Raw genomic sequence first — 14263 nt, forward strand, 5'->3', positions numbered from 1 at the left:
TATAATATACACACACACCTCACCTGCACAAGTCGCTGTCCGCCTTTTCTCCGTCTATATTCTATTACTTTTTCCAACTAGACGACGTATAATATTTTTTTGCTCCAAAGACTTGTTTTATATTATGCAAATATGCGTTGTTTTGTTCTCGACGCGTAAAATTAATTACATCGTTTACACATGATTACACACGTTCTCTCTCTTCACCGCCGCCGCCGCCGCTGCTTTCTGATTGTATATGCGTATAGTGTCCGTCAGATAAAATATTATATTATTATGGAAGGTACGGACGGCCAAACGGCCGTTGACGGCTACGAATCAACAGCTATCCCCCAGTCGGTCAATTTCTAACACGCCGTAAATTACGTGCATCCGTTATCAATGCCACCGCTACCGCTACAGAAGTGATTATTATCCATCGAATTCCAAAACGATTATTATTAGCTTCTGGCTGAGCCGCTGCATCAATCGATTAAAAATAATATTACGTATAGCGTCGTAATAGTTACCCAGCCTCCCCTGACACTATATATAATATAATATTATAATAGCTATTCGTATAATACACATGTAAAATAATAATATATATTTTATATTATGTATAAAAATACTGACCGGGCCTCAAGGGTTATTTTTTCATGATTATTATAAGATCGAAAAACGAAACGATTGGATTTTAACCGGAGAAGGTCCATTTATATTAACAAATGAGGATTTTTTTTTAATGCTTATGCGCATATGACCCGTTTATAGAAACTACATACCACTATAGATTTAAAAATTACTGGCGTATATAATTATTTGATTATCGAGAAAAAACGCGTCTGTGTATAAGTATACTTATGTGTCATAATATTTGTGGCGATCATACCGCATATTGGTGTACACTCGATACACGAGTACATAATATTCATTCAAGTAAAACCATTAATAATATAGGTACTTAAAACAATGAATAATATTATAGTTGTTTATTTATATGAAATATCTTAGTAATTTTTTATTTCTACTGATTAGTATAAAATATAAATTATTAACCGTGCCAGGCTTGCGTGTTGATTAAATTCGTTTTTTATTTTATCTTTTCAATAACAATCTTTCTGTTACCATTAACGATTAGTAATCTTCACTTATGGCTTATGCAAACCATTTTCAAATTATTGCCATTCTTTTTTTCGTGGAATATGCTTATCATACTTACAAGTAAATTTCTGTATAGATTTTGTTTTTTTTTTCTAAAAAAATACCGATCGTTCACAAATCTTTTTTTTACAAATTTATTTCTATTTGTATTAACAAAAATTAACAAAAGATAAAAATAAACTTGTTCGATAAGGAAAATAATTTGTTTTATATAATGTAAATTACCTGTTTTTTCTTTTCTTATCATCATAATAACTTTGACAAAATAAGTGTCTCACACTTCATTAGTATTCATCACAGTAATTTTTAGTCAAACTTATACATTCGATCACCGAGTGTTCTCAAAGCCCAATGAAATTGGGGAAGAAAATTGAAAAGGAACACAAATATTTAAGACAAAAAAATATATTAAATTTATATTATCAATGTCGTTGTATTTTTTTATGTATATTTAAATTAAGTTCTGGTTCAAAGAGAGAATAAAATTTATAATATGAAAATATATTTAAATTCATTATAATATTCTGTGTTACATTATTTTCTAAATTAAAAAAGTCAATATGGAATTTCCGTTATTCTGGTTAATTACACTGTGTAAATCCACAAAATATAGGAAACACCAGTCCCTATCATAAATATACCGAAAAGAAAACTTATAAATGCTATACATGATTGTGAATATATACTATTATATTATAATATAATTATAACATGATTGTATATTAATATATTATTAAATTGTTTATAGGGTGTTTTGTGTCTTGATGCATCCTGCCATCCTTACGCATGTGTACGGGATGCACGAAATATGAAATGTACCTAAGTATATATTGAGGCAGTATAACATCAGTCGAATTCGGAACGGTTATTATTTATTAATTTATTTTAGATCCTATCCCGCGTATAAATACGAGATTCGAAAAGTAAGTCTTCGGCGGCGGCGAGCACGGTATACAATATAATATTGTGTATTAGACATGCATACAAGATACGCGTATAAATACTCAGGTATTTGATGATCGTTTTAGGTGTCGCCCGGGAGTAAAAAACAATAAATAAACCGGTGTTATGTTGTTCCAATCTCTTTTTTCTTCGGCAAGGCTCTCTATACACTATAGCCGCATTTTTCTATCTCTTTGGTCGTTGTCTGATATACGACTCATTAATTTACGCATCGGGTACGATAATTCCTCCGAAGAACCGAGGTGTGGCGCGACGGCGCACGCGCGCGTCGTAATTAGAATCGACGATTGACCCATAACTCTTCGCCGCGATTCCGCCCTCGGTGCCGCGGAAATATTCGGATATATGATCGTATTATATTAGGTGCCTATATATCGTCAAATTATTTTCAGTTCGTTTTCGTCGGTCGCACGGAGACGAGCAAATTCAAATAAATCTTTGCGGACGAGTCCTGTTGCAGTACCTATAATATAAGTACGCATAGTGTATAAATACCGACATAATATTAGTATTATTATGTGTATAATATATTAAAATGTAAAAGAGTATATCGCAATATTTTACCTACCGCATGAGTAGAGTACACCTATAATACTAATACACTCCGCCGTCGTCACGACCCCCGAGGGTGGACGATTCGAAACGGTGGTCCGGGTGGAGTGGTGGTGAGAGCTCCGTGCGATTATTAATATAACGCGCTTTTTGTTTACAACGGGTCTTTAGTCGGTCGGATGGACACATAATTACATCGGATGAAATTACTATTGGGTTATTTATAATACGCACATTATGTATTAGATATGATAATATTATAATAAACACGACTATATTACACCATGATATACGAACGGTTCCGAGGTGTCATTGCGCGTGTTGGGCGTATGTTTTATGATTCAGACGAGGTCGATTTCCACGCAAGCGCATAAACACTGTAACTTAATCGTGAGAATATTATTAAATAAAATATATTAAAAACGTAAAACAATCATTATTTATTTCCTATTTTTCCCCCGACCAGCAGATAAAGTCGTATTATACTACTCACCGCGGTCCACGACAGTCATCAATATTGTTATTTCGGTGGTATAATTCACGAAACTTTCAAAAGAAAAACTTGATTTTTGCACTAGAAAATTATATACCAGATATATTATTATACCAGATATTTTCAAACACATAGTTATGTTATGGATCTTGGTGAAACAGATTAAATTCCGATGATAATAGCGAAATCACCGAAATCTACTTAAATAGTAAAACCGTTTATCTGTACAGAATATACATTGTCGTTTTATTGAACTTTTTTCATTACTCGATCATTTCCTAATAGATATACAAATGTAGTAACACCGAAATTTTTTCTAATTATTTTTCAAAACATAAAATTAAAATAAATATCTCATTTAAGTACACCTGCCTAACGAAATCGTCTTAGACATACTGACTGAGTTACTAATTTATTACCTGTTCCATTTCGTAAGGATGATAATGTGTATACGCTGTGTCTGACTATGTGACTATATGAGCATCTCGAAGAAGCAACTATTAAAGTTAAAATTGTATTTTCATGCATTGTGCAATGTCGCATTCCGACATATGATTTTTAAAGCATAATGTATGAAAATAAATGTTCAGTCAAAATCTCATTTAGCAATCATTTTACCATAACTCACTCGTCCCGACGTATAGGTACGCGTAGTCCCGTTTAGTAATATCTGTCGCCTCGAAGGATTTACAACAGCAGTATCCTAATTGGCTCCTTTTTTTATTACTATTATTAACATTAGATAACTTAAGCGCGTGCGTTCATCCGGTAGAAAATATTTACATAAAAAAATCTAAAGTCATTCAAAATAATTCAGACTTAAACTTATAAATATAATGTGTATGTATAAAAATGTCGTCTCTACTTAAAATAATCTAACATTATAATACAGTTAAATAAACGTATATGATAATATTATACAGGCATATAACATAATATTATTATAATGCAGCGCTGCAACTATAGCTATAATGCACTGGTCTATAAGTGTAAAACACGTATTCAGCTGTCAAAACTATAACTTCTCGCTTCCGATGTGAGCAACTAACGTTATCAAAATGCATCAATCAGTACATTATATTATAATATATAAACATTTTATAGACTATGTGAAAAGGACATTTTATGCACATTCATTAGGAATTTTGTAAAATGTCCTGCGTTTATGTCAGTAAAAATGATTATTTTAAATATATTCATGCATTAAAATGTATAATATGCTTTCCTATTTTAGTTTTTTTTTTAAACTTATTATAGATAATAAATGTAGAATATACCTTATTGCTACAATAGTGGCCACCTGGTTTTGATTTACTATATCAATCATCAAGGTAATAAAGATCATGAATGCACGGGTTAAAAATAATTTTAATATTATGGTATAACTGCTTTTATAATCTTGACACTTTCAAACTTCTAAAATCTAAATTGTTAGCCTGATAATTTTGTTCATGTATATCTAAGTAGTTAGGTATACCTATATTACACTAACAAATCATATAATCGTGTATAGGTACAAATAAAAAATTACATAGTAGTCAACTACTTACAGAAACAAGTATCATTCAACACTTATTTCCATAACTGAATGTACTTCAATTTGTGAATTATGTAGAGTTGTTTAATATTATAAACAATGTACAAAGCTGTTTGAGAACTTTTTTATCAACATTTCATGGATATAATCCTTGCAGCAATAGATTATAAAAAAATATAAAATCATTATTTTCTTTAGTTTTTTAAATAAAACTTGAAACACAACTTCATATTCTATAACACTGTTAAAACTTGGTCATTATATAAAATGCATGAAGTCAAACGATGTGATAATATTTTTTTATTGTCCACTTGGCGCCTTTATTGAAAACAATAAAACTAAATTAAATTCAACTAAAATATTGTTTGATAGCACTAACTTATATAAATATACGATCGTATAGTACTTAGAAATCCTGTGTACATAATACCTACCTATCTATATACTCGTATACGGTACTTTACATTTTTACACATGTTTTTTTTGTATGTATAGGAAGCGGGCAGAACGCTCTGTCGTTTAACATCAATTTGTGTCGTTGTTATTATTATTATTATCAGCTTCAGTCAATATTATAACATGTTTATACAAAAACACGCGTTTCGTAACTTGAACACATTTTGGGTGTAACTTTTACAATGCATGCATACTAATTAACGGTAACAACATTACGGACGACCGCGGGATGTGTTTATTTATTACCAAAACGTTTAATATTGTTATATACACGTGTAAGAACATGTTATCTCTATTTTTAACCCAATTTTATTAAAATTATTATTATTATTTGAACGTATGTTTTAGGGTGCCTGGGGGCTGGAATAAAGACGGGCGGGCGCTTTATCCACTGTATAGATTAAAATCTAAATTGGTCGATCGACGTGAATATGATTGTGGATGATTTGTTGCTTGTAAAAAAAAAAAAAAAAAACAGTAAACTATTCAAAAATTATACTTTGTGCTGAGAGTGGGAATATTAACCTCGAACCGAGCGTCAGATACTATCAATGTACAAGTGAATACTTAGTAATAGAAAGTAAATACATTTTTCCTAGTCAAGTGATATGTTCGAAAAAATCTAATGTGTTCTGTTAAAATAATTATTTTTTTTGTATGCTCATTATAATTTCTAAGTACAACAACAACATTTAAAATTTAGGTAGGTACATGATGTAATATGTAAAATACTCATAATAGAGTTATAATTACACATTAAACAATTCAGCATAGTCAAAATAAATAAAATCTAAATTAATTTTTAAAACGAATACATAACTTTTAAATTATTTAAATTATAATGTCGCCATTCTACATTGGTTGTTAAGAGAAATGGACATTTTCCAATAGATTCTAAATATTTAAATTGGTAACCAAAAACAATGTTCACTGCTGACTGGGTATTTATAAAATGTTTAGTAATGTATTACAGATATGATAGTATAATAGCTTTGTACTTTTCAATTGAACAAACTGGAGTTATAAATCAAAAAATATATTTTTGTTGCGATCGGTTTTAGTATAACCAACTAAGCGCTTCTGTAGTAGACCACGGGCGCTATTTTTAAAATATATTATATATTACTACGGACGGTAGTGCAATAAATTTTGACTAACATTATATTATTACTTCCGTAGGTATCTTAATTATTTTTGTAATACTTGTGAAGTGAATTTAATATCTACTAAGTTAATTTGCCGGAGGATGTATCAGTTCTATAATAACTCGCTCAAAATACAATATTATTAAAAGAATTTTTTATTTAAATCAAAACTAGTCTATAGAATATATTGTGTTAACGTAAAAAAAACTAATATAATCTAACTATTAATTGATTTATGCATCAAACATCAGCAAAAAATAACATTATAGTTAACTTAAAGTTTGTAACTTTCAAGACACTTTTCGTGGTACTCGTATTTTCAATAAAAACTATACGAAAAATTGTACGCTTTTAGAGTACAATTTTTACCAATGAAAATTAACTAAAATACATATTATTATGAATATTTAAAGTGTGTCGGTTCCGATATAGGTACATTAAACCCATATTATACAGGTTATAGCCATTATAGGTGTTATACCTACATATTTTATATTTTCGTGATATACGTAAATTATTATAGTGAAATTCAGCGAATCGTTTTTTTTACACACGCAGAGATTATTTGATATAAGTGACGCCAAAACCATAACTCATACAAGTATAATTATGAGTAGATAAAAAAATTTCAAATGCCCGCCATTATATAAACGACGGATACCATAATATTACGCTATTCCGAAAAACAAGATTACGGTAAATAAAGTACACAAATCACCACGTATTTTGTTTATTTCGTTCGAGGCGAAATCGGAAATCGTATTATTATAAACATTAACACCAAGACACATGCGGTGAGATATTATATATTATTATATTATACTTGGTAGGTAGTGTGTATGGTTAGAACATGACCGCCGACGCCGTCACACGACGACGTTTCGTGGCTGATGGCTAAAACAAATTTTGTACTCGACACCGAGAAAAACCGATTATTTACCGAGTATAGTTAGGTTGTCCACGCCTCTCCGCGCGCCTTCGGTCGGACATTTCGGATCTTTTTAGAAACCCCGCTAACCAAAGACTGTGCAGCGTGTAATGTTGTCGGAGAAAGAGAGAGAAAAATGTGTTTGTGTTTGAACGAGGAACCGAATAAACGGAGACTGTTTGAAAATGATCGAAAAAAAATATATCGAAGAGAAATGAAAAAGTAGTTTTCGAGCATAAATCACGAGACTCCGAGGCGACGGGTAATTCAAAATAGCAACTTGTGTAATATTATAACAACGATAATCATTACCTTATAGATACAGTTTTACACCTCCGAGGCCGACGGACGAGGTACAAAGGGTATTCATTACGTATACACGTGTGTCTGTATGTATATATATTATAATATAACAGTGGACGTCATCGTCTATTTATTTACAACCGTTGACGTCTGATTATCATACTAAACACCTAAGACCTCCTCTCAACCCTTTTCTCGCCTATATATACTCGTGGCGATAATAATATCATATATCTACTTACTATTACATTATAATTTGGTAGTTTTATAATACGCTAGTGGCTAGTGCGATATCGGTGGCCGGGCACGAGCGTCATGTCCAAAATCGATTTCGGTGTTGTCTGTATGTGAAAAGAAAAAAAAACAAATAAATAAATAACACGCGTATATTTATGCACGCGCGCGCGTGTGTGTACACAATAGATACACAGCAAAGCCACTCTGAACGAAAAAACGTTATAAAAAACCTCGCCAAGACCGTTTATCATTGTCGGCCGGGATAATCTAATATAACAATAATAATATTTGTTATTATTATCAAGCCGCCGCCTGCACGCCAGCTGCCTCCAATATATAATATACCACAATATAATAATATTATATATTATTATATTATGTACGCGTGCATAACACAATTTCACGTCACTATAATACTACATAAGCATATACATTATACAGCCGTTGTGACAGCTTTAGTTAGTAATCTCTTACTATTCTTATTTTCTATATTTATCATATATATTTTTAAATGCGTACTATGAATAGTCTATGATGAAATATGTGGCTGCTCGGTATTTAAATTTGACTTCCAACCAACCTGTGCACTGACACCTGTAATACTGTATAATGCGCGTACACGAAGTTGGCCCTGCCAGTTTGGCGTAGCTTCTAAAAACCTTCACTTCATCATCTGCAATAATTAGCGAGTGAACAATAAAAATTCACGAGTTAACTTTCAGAATTTAAGACAAAATATAAGAATAGATTAGCCAATTTTACGTACCTATCCCACGATAGTGTCATTCTAAAATTTCAAAATGTATACCAAAAGGTGCGTACATAATATTTAAAATATTTTTTAATATTGTGAGAAGTTAATAGCAAGTGTCCACTATACACGTTGCATCTTCATACCTATTTAGCATATAAACGTACACATATAAAAAAAAAGATATACAATTTTTTCAGTTATTTTTAGCATACATTCCAATGCAAAAGACTAGGAAGTCACCACTATGTTCTATATTCAGTATTGCAATTGCTATATAGTATAGCGTTTCTTAAACTGTGTTCCACGGAACTCTAGGGTTCGGTCGGCTAAAATCACTTCAGGTTCCGCGAAACTTAAGTGTTTTTTTTTCAAAATTTGCAAGAAAATCTAACTAAAGATTACTGATTAGTAGCGGCTAGCAAGGAAAAAATGTTTTACGCATTAAAATTATTGAACCGAAACAGAGGTTATAATTATTATCGATCTGTAATAACTTATTGTTGAAAACTAAATAAAAATATAACTAAAATTCTAAAAAAAAAAAAAAAACGTAGCGGTTCCACGATAAATGTGGACATAATAAAGGGTTCCATAGATAAAAAAAGTTTAAGAAACAATGCTCTTGTTTCTGTTTTATAGGTGAGAATGAGTTTCTCATCACTAATATTAACATTATATAATATATTTTATAAGTAGATGTACCTATACATAATACACGAATCTCTAAATCAAAGTACTATAATAATATTAATGTTCACCGACACGACGATTCGCCGAACGTCGTGAAATGTCACCACGATATAGTATTATACATTATTATGTTTTTATATGCAGAGATATTATATACGACAAACGCATAATCATAATAAGTCGTAAAAAATCAATGGCAAGTAAATATATATAAAAAAAAATGCATTCAAATATGTATATTTAGTTTTTATAGCCCCCGACAGACGTATTGGCAAGATATCAGCATTTTGAAGAAAATTATAAAAACGATCCTGATACTTAGGCTTATCAACATGCAGTTTTAGTGTTATTGGTGCTCCAACCGTACAATATGTAATCTTATAATCGTATAACTTTCCAACGTAACTAATTTTGTTTATTGTTCATCCGTTTGAACAAGTAAACGAGTGCCGACAATTTTAGCGCTCTTTGCTTGAATGGAATATATTGTATACAAATTAAAATTTTAATTTTAAACTTAGATTTTCTCGGATATAGCGTTATACTTGGGTTTATATAATGAAATAAACCTGCAATAATATTATCAAACAGTATAATATTATATGTGTTAATTCTGTAAATAACGCGATCTTACAAATTCGTTTGTTACAAATTGATTTTCACGTTGTTTAAATTTAGTTTTAGTACAGTCCGGTGTCAGGTTTTATTAGTGTAGTTATTAGGTACCTACCTACTAATAAAAAGTAATAATGTAATAATTTTTTATAATAGTTATTTTTTTATTGTGATTGCGCAATATTGCATTTGATCAATAAGACAATAAATATTTCCAATTGATTGTGTCGTGAAATTTTATTACATTCGTTTTATTGATACCGCATTTGAAATACTATTAAAAAAAAAAAAAATACACTGAAAATGCAAAAATACATTAGACCAAATCAAAAAGCATTAATAGGACCGGATGCGACCCACGGTCATTGTATTGTATATTCTATATCAGACGTATTAATATGTATGAATAGTTTGTATACTCCACTCTCAGCTTGACAATTTGACATATTATACAGTACTTTCAATACCCACGAGCGACTACAAATTACAATAGAAGTTATCTCTTTAGATTTACTTTAACAAAATCTTACTAAATACAAATACATATTATTGCCATGTTATATAATAACGCAAAGAATAAAATAGATACAAAATTTGCATTTAAACATCCAATATAATACCTATCATTCAATCATTGGTTGCTAACTATATACTGAGTACTGACTATTATATTGAGTAATTTATAATCAACCATAATAACATTACGTTTTGAAATTAAATTTATAATACTGCATTCAGACTTTTATTTATACATATATACTTATTGGTTATACATAAATATACTTAAGGAAACCATATACGTAAATTTAAGATTTAAAAATAACATATATATATATACCTACACACTGCGCAATCGTCTATTATAATTACGTCATGAAACTTATATATACATATATACATAATATCATAAATAATTAACCGTGTTATATGATCCAAAATATAATAAATTAATGTAAGTATTAACTTGTACATTTTTTATTTTAATATTTTTACTTGACCGTATTAGATTACACAAATGAAATCATAAATAATAAATATATTATATTTACAATAATATATACGCGCGACCAAGCAGTTATTCTGATTCAGTGATACCGCCGCACGTATATCGAACTATATAATAACAACCACACATGTTCCCGATATAAAGAAGGGCTTAGAAAAACACAATATAAATCATTACGATATATTCTATTAAAAATAGTGCGTACAAAATGTGAATGCGCGAGCGTGTGTGTGTGTGTGTGTGTGTGTTCGTATCGAACATGAAATATCGTCGTCATTCGTACTCGGCTGAATATAAGTAGATATGATCTACATTGAAGTAACAGATACAATTTTCTCAACTCCGCTGAGCGTGCGCCACATATTATACAATAAATAAGAGTAACAACAAATAATACTTGTTGTAAGAACTTGGATTTATATCATTTAATGAAAACTTATTGGTTCAATAACAGGTAAACGATCAGATAGTTTCGTTGGACAGTAGTACTAAATCTCATACGTAAAACTCTTTATAACGCCTAATGTATTATATTATATATATATTATTATTAAACGCGTGTGCGTATATTATATATTATTTATAATAATATATGCCTATATAATGCAGTACAGCGAAACACTCGTGTTTTCCAAGGGTATTAATCACGTCGCTGATCGGATAAATTATGGAACATTTTAGTTGAAAATATTTGCAAAGTATATTTCACCATTAGCTGCAGTCTCGTATACGCAATGCAAATAGTATTACCAATATTATAACGCGTGTGGGATACGTCATAATGAACAATTTTCAATTAAGACGCAACTGCATTTAATGCGTTATGTCGATATTATTGTTATGTCTTGTAAATGATGTTGACGGTTTAAAAATACATGTACCTACAACGCGTATAAAAAATAAAATGAAAAAACATACAATTAAATACTGATCGCGGCTGCGATAATGCAGTATATTATAATATAATGTTCATAAGCTACATGTATAACATATATTATACTCGTTCGTGTATTATAATATTGTATTATGCATTTCTTATATAATCGATAGAATCGGCTATCGCTGACTTCGATACCCTCGCATATCATATGTTAATACTTTTTAACTTATTTTTTCAATACACATTATTCTGTATAAATAAGTTTTCAATCGAATACCTTGTGTAATATAATATTTTAGCTATATTAGGGCTGTGAACTTATATCTGCAGGGGCCAACCAGTCGATCTTTTTATGAATATAGGTCGATCGTTACCCCTGACTTATATTGAATAATAATAATATTCTCTAAATATGTATATTCGAGTGTACGTAAAAATGTTAACCAAAAACTTAAAAAAAAACAATGATTGTATTATGTTTACCGTGGGTACTGAAACATATTGATATACGGTTTAGGTGACATTGCACCGTGCGTTTAAGTCACCGAAATCGGAATTATGGCTTAAGTAGTTGGCGATAGGTATAATATGCTGGATCGTTATTGATTGTTTTGACTATCTAAAAAATAATATAATATGAAATGCCGCATACATAATTCAATTATAAAAATGTTATAATTAAATATTGCAGTAATTATAGAAATGGGAGTATAATATATACCTATATTTTATATAATATATATAAAGGGAGTTTACCTATTATTTTACCTTATTTTACTATATATTTATATAGATTGCGTGTTGAAGAGTACGGCCCCAGTGAGTCCGATGGATCACCGCAGATCTTGTTGCTTTTCACATGCACGTTTATTTATTCAATCGTTTATTTGTTTATAATATTTTCTTCGTCGAGACCATTAACGAATCAATAGGTTTCCGACAGATTCGGCAGCGTATATAATACTATATTCCGGAAGCGGTTTCACACAGATACCATGACCACGTTTATACACATACACATAATATAATCTATTATAAAGTACACATAATATACAAACAAGCCGTCAATTCGAGACACAGCGCAGTGTGTTTTAAAACACCCTAATCGCCGAGCACGATCTCGCGAGTTCTTCTTTTCACACGAGCGCGCGTGACGGCCCGACCGACGTATACAGCATATAATGATGTGTGCTGCGGTTACCCGCTTGTACCTATATATAATATTGTAATATTATTATGTATAATACGTATATTTAATATAGCGGGAGGTGACGCGATAATCGTTGGGACCCGTTTGAGACGATTTTACCGACGTCGTCGGACAGACGGATATAATACTATATGTACGTACGCTAATGGCCCTACGCGTATAAAATATTCAACATACCTAGGCATATAATATTTTATAAACACATTTTTATTTCTGTGTAGATAATATTATATAATATTCTCTTTATTTTACACATCTCACTGTCCATAATATAATATTATGTACACTGGCTAAATACCTTATCTCGCGTATAGTTTTTTTTTTTATATAAATACCTATATATAATATATTATAATATGTTATTCACAGACATCTCCCCGCGGTCGTAGGTGCTGCAGGTCCGCGCGTTTTAAGGGCTAGCGCCTATATAAGTATGCATGTAAATTGTAAGTATATATATATATATAGCTGTCAAATTCTACGATCACACGCCGGTGTTTGATTTTCTCACGGCGTTTAACCGAAATTTACCGAGTGACGAACGTGGGCGCGTCTTACCCAGCACATATATAAAAACATTAAAAACCCGTAATTATTATTACGTGTGTATACATAAATGTGGAATATTTAATACGTGTTTGAAATTTCGACTTTAATGAGCGACGCTATTCTAATTGAGTGATCGGTTAGTGACAAGTATACGCGGATAGTATTTTACTGCACTCTAGGCGATTGGCTTGTGTTTTTAAAACTGGTTTTTTTGCGTAAGTTCACCTATTGTATCGGTTAGTTTTTTTTATTTGTAAGATGAAAAAGGGAATGTCTCGCAAATTGGATCTCTATCCATTATTGAAACATTAAATGCTTGTTAACAAATATTATTTTTATCAAAATTTAGCAAATGTATATGTCGTAAGCATATTGTCAAATCAAGTATTTTATTAAATGCCTAGGCATATATAGTCAAAGAATTTAATTTTCACTATCCGTCTAGATTCTAGGCCCTAGACATTCAGCCAAATGCCTAGGCATTTAACTAGGCACTGTTATGCATACAGTACCGATATGCATGAAATTAAACAAATTTCATATATATCCACGTGTTTTACATATTAATAAATAATACATAACTAGTTTTTTTTATATATAAAATAACAATAAATAATTAATAGAAAATATAGTTAAATGTTTAAAATAATACAAAATGTTTCATTTTTATTATTTTCCTGACTTGAAATAGGCATTTAGTTAAATGCCTAGTCATTTTATTAAATTACTAGGCATTTGGCTAAATGTCTTGGTGAATAGTGAAATTGCGTAAAAATTAAATTCTTTGACTATAGGCCTAGGG

The sequence above is a fragment of the Aphis gossypii genome, chromosome 2, assembly GCF_020184175.1.
Source record: "Aphis gossypii isolate Hap1 chromosome 2, ASM2018417v2, whole genome shotgun sequence".
Lineage (NCBI taxonomy): Eukaryota > Metazoa > Arthropoda > Insecta > Hemiptera > Aphididae > Aphis > Aphis gossypii.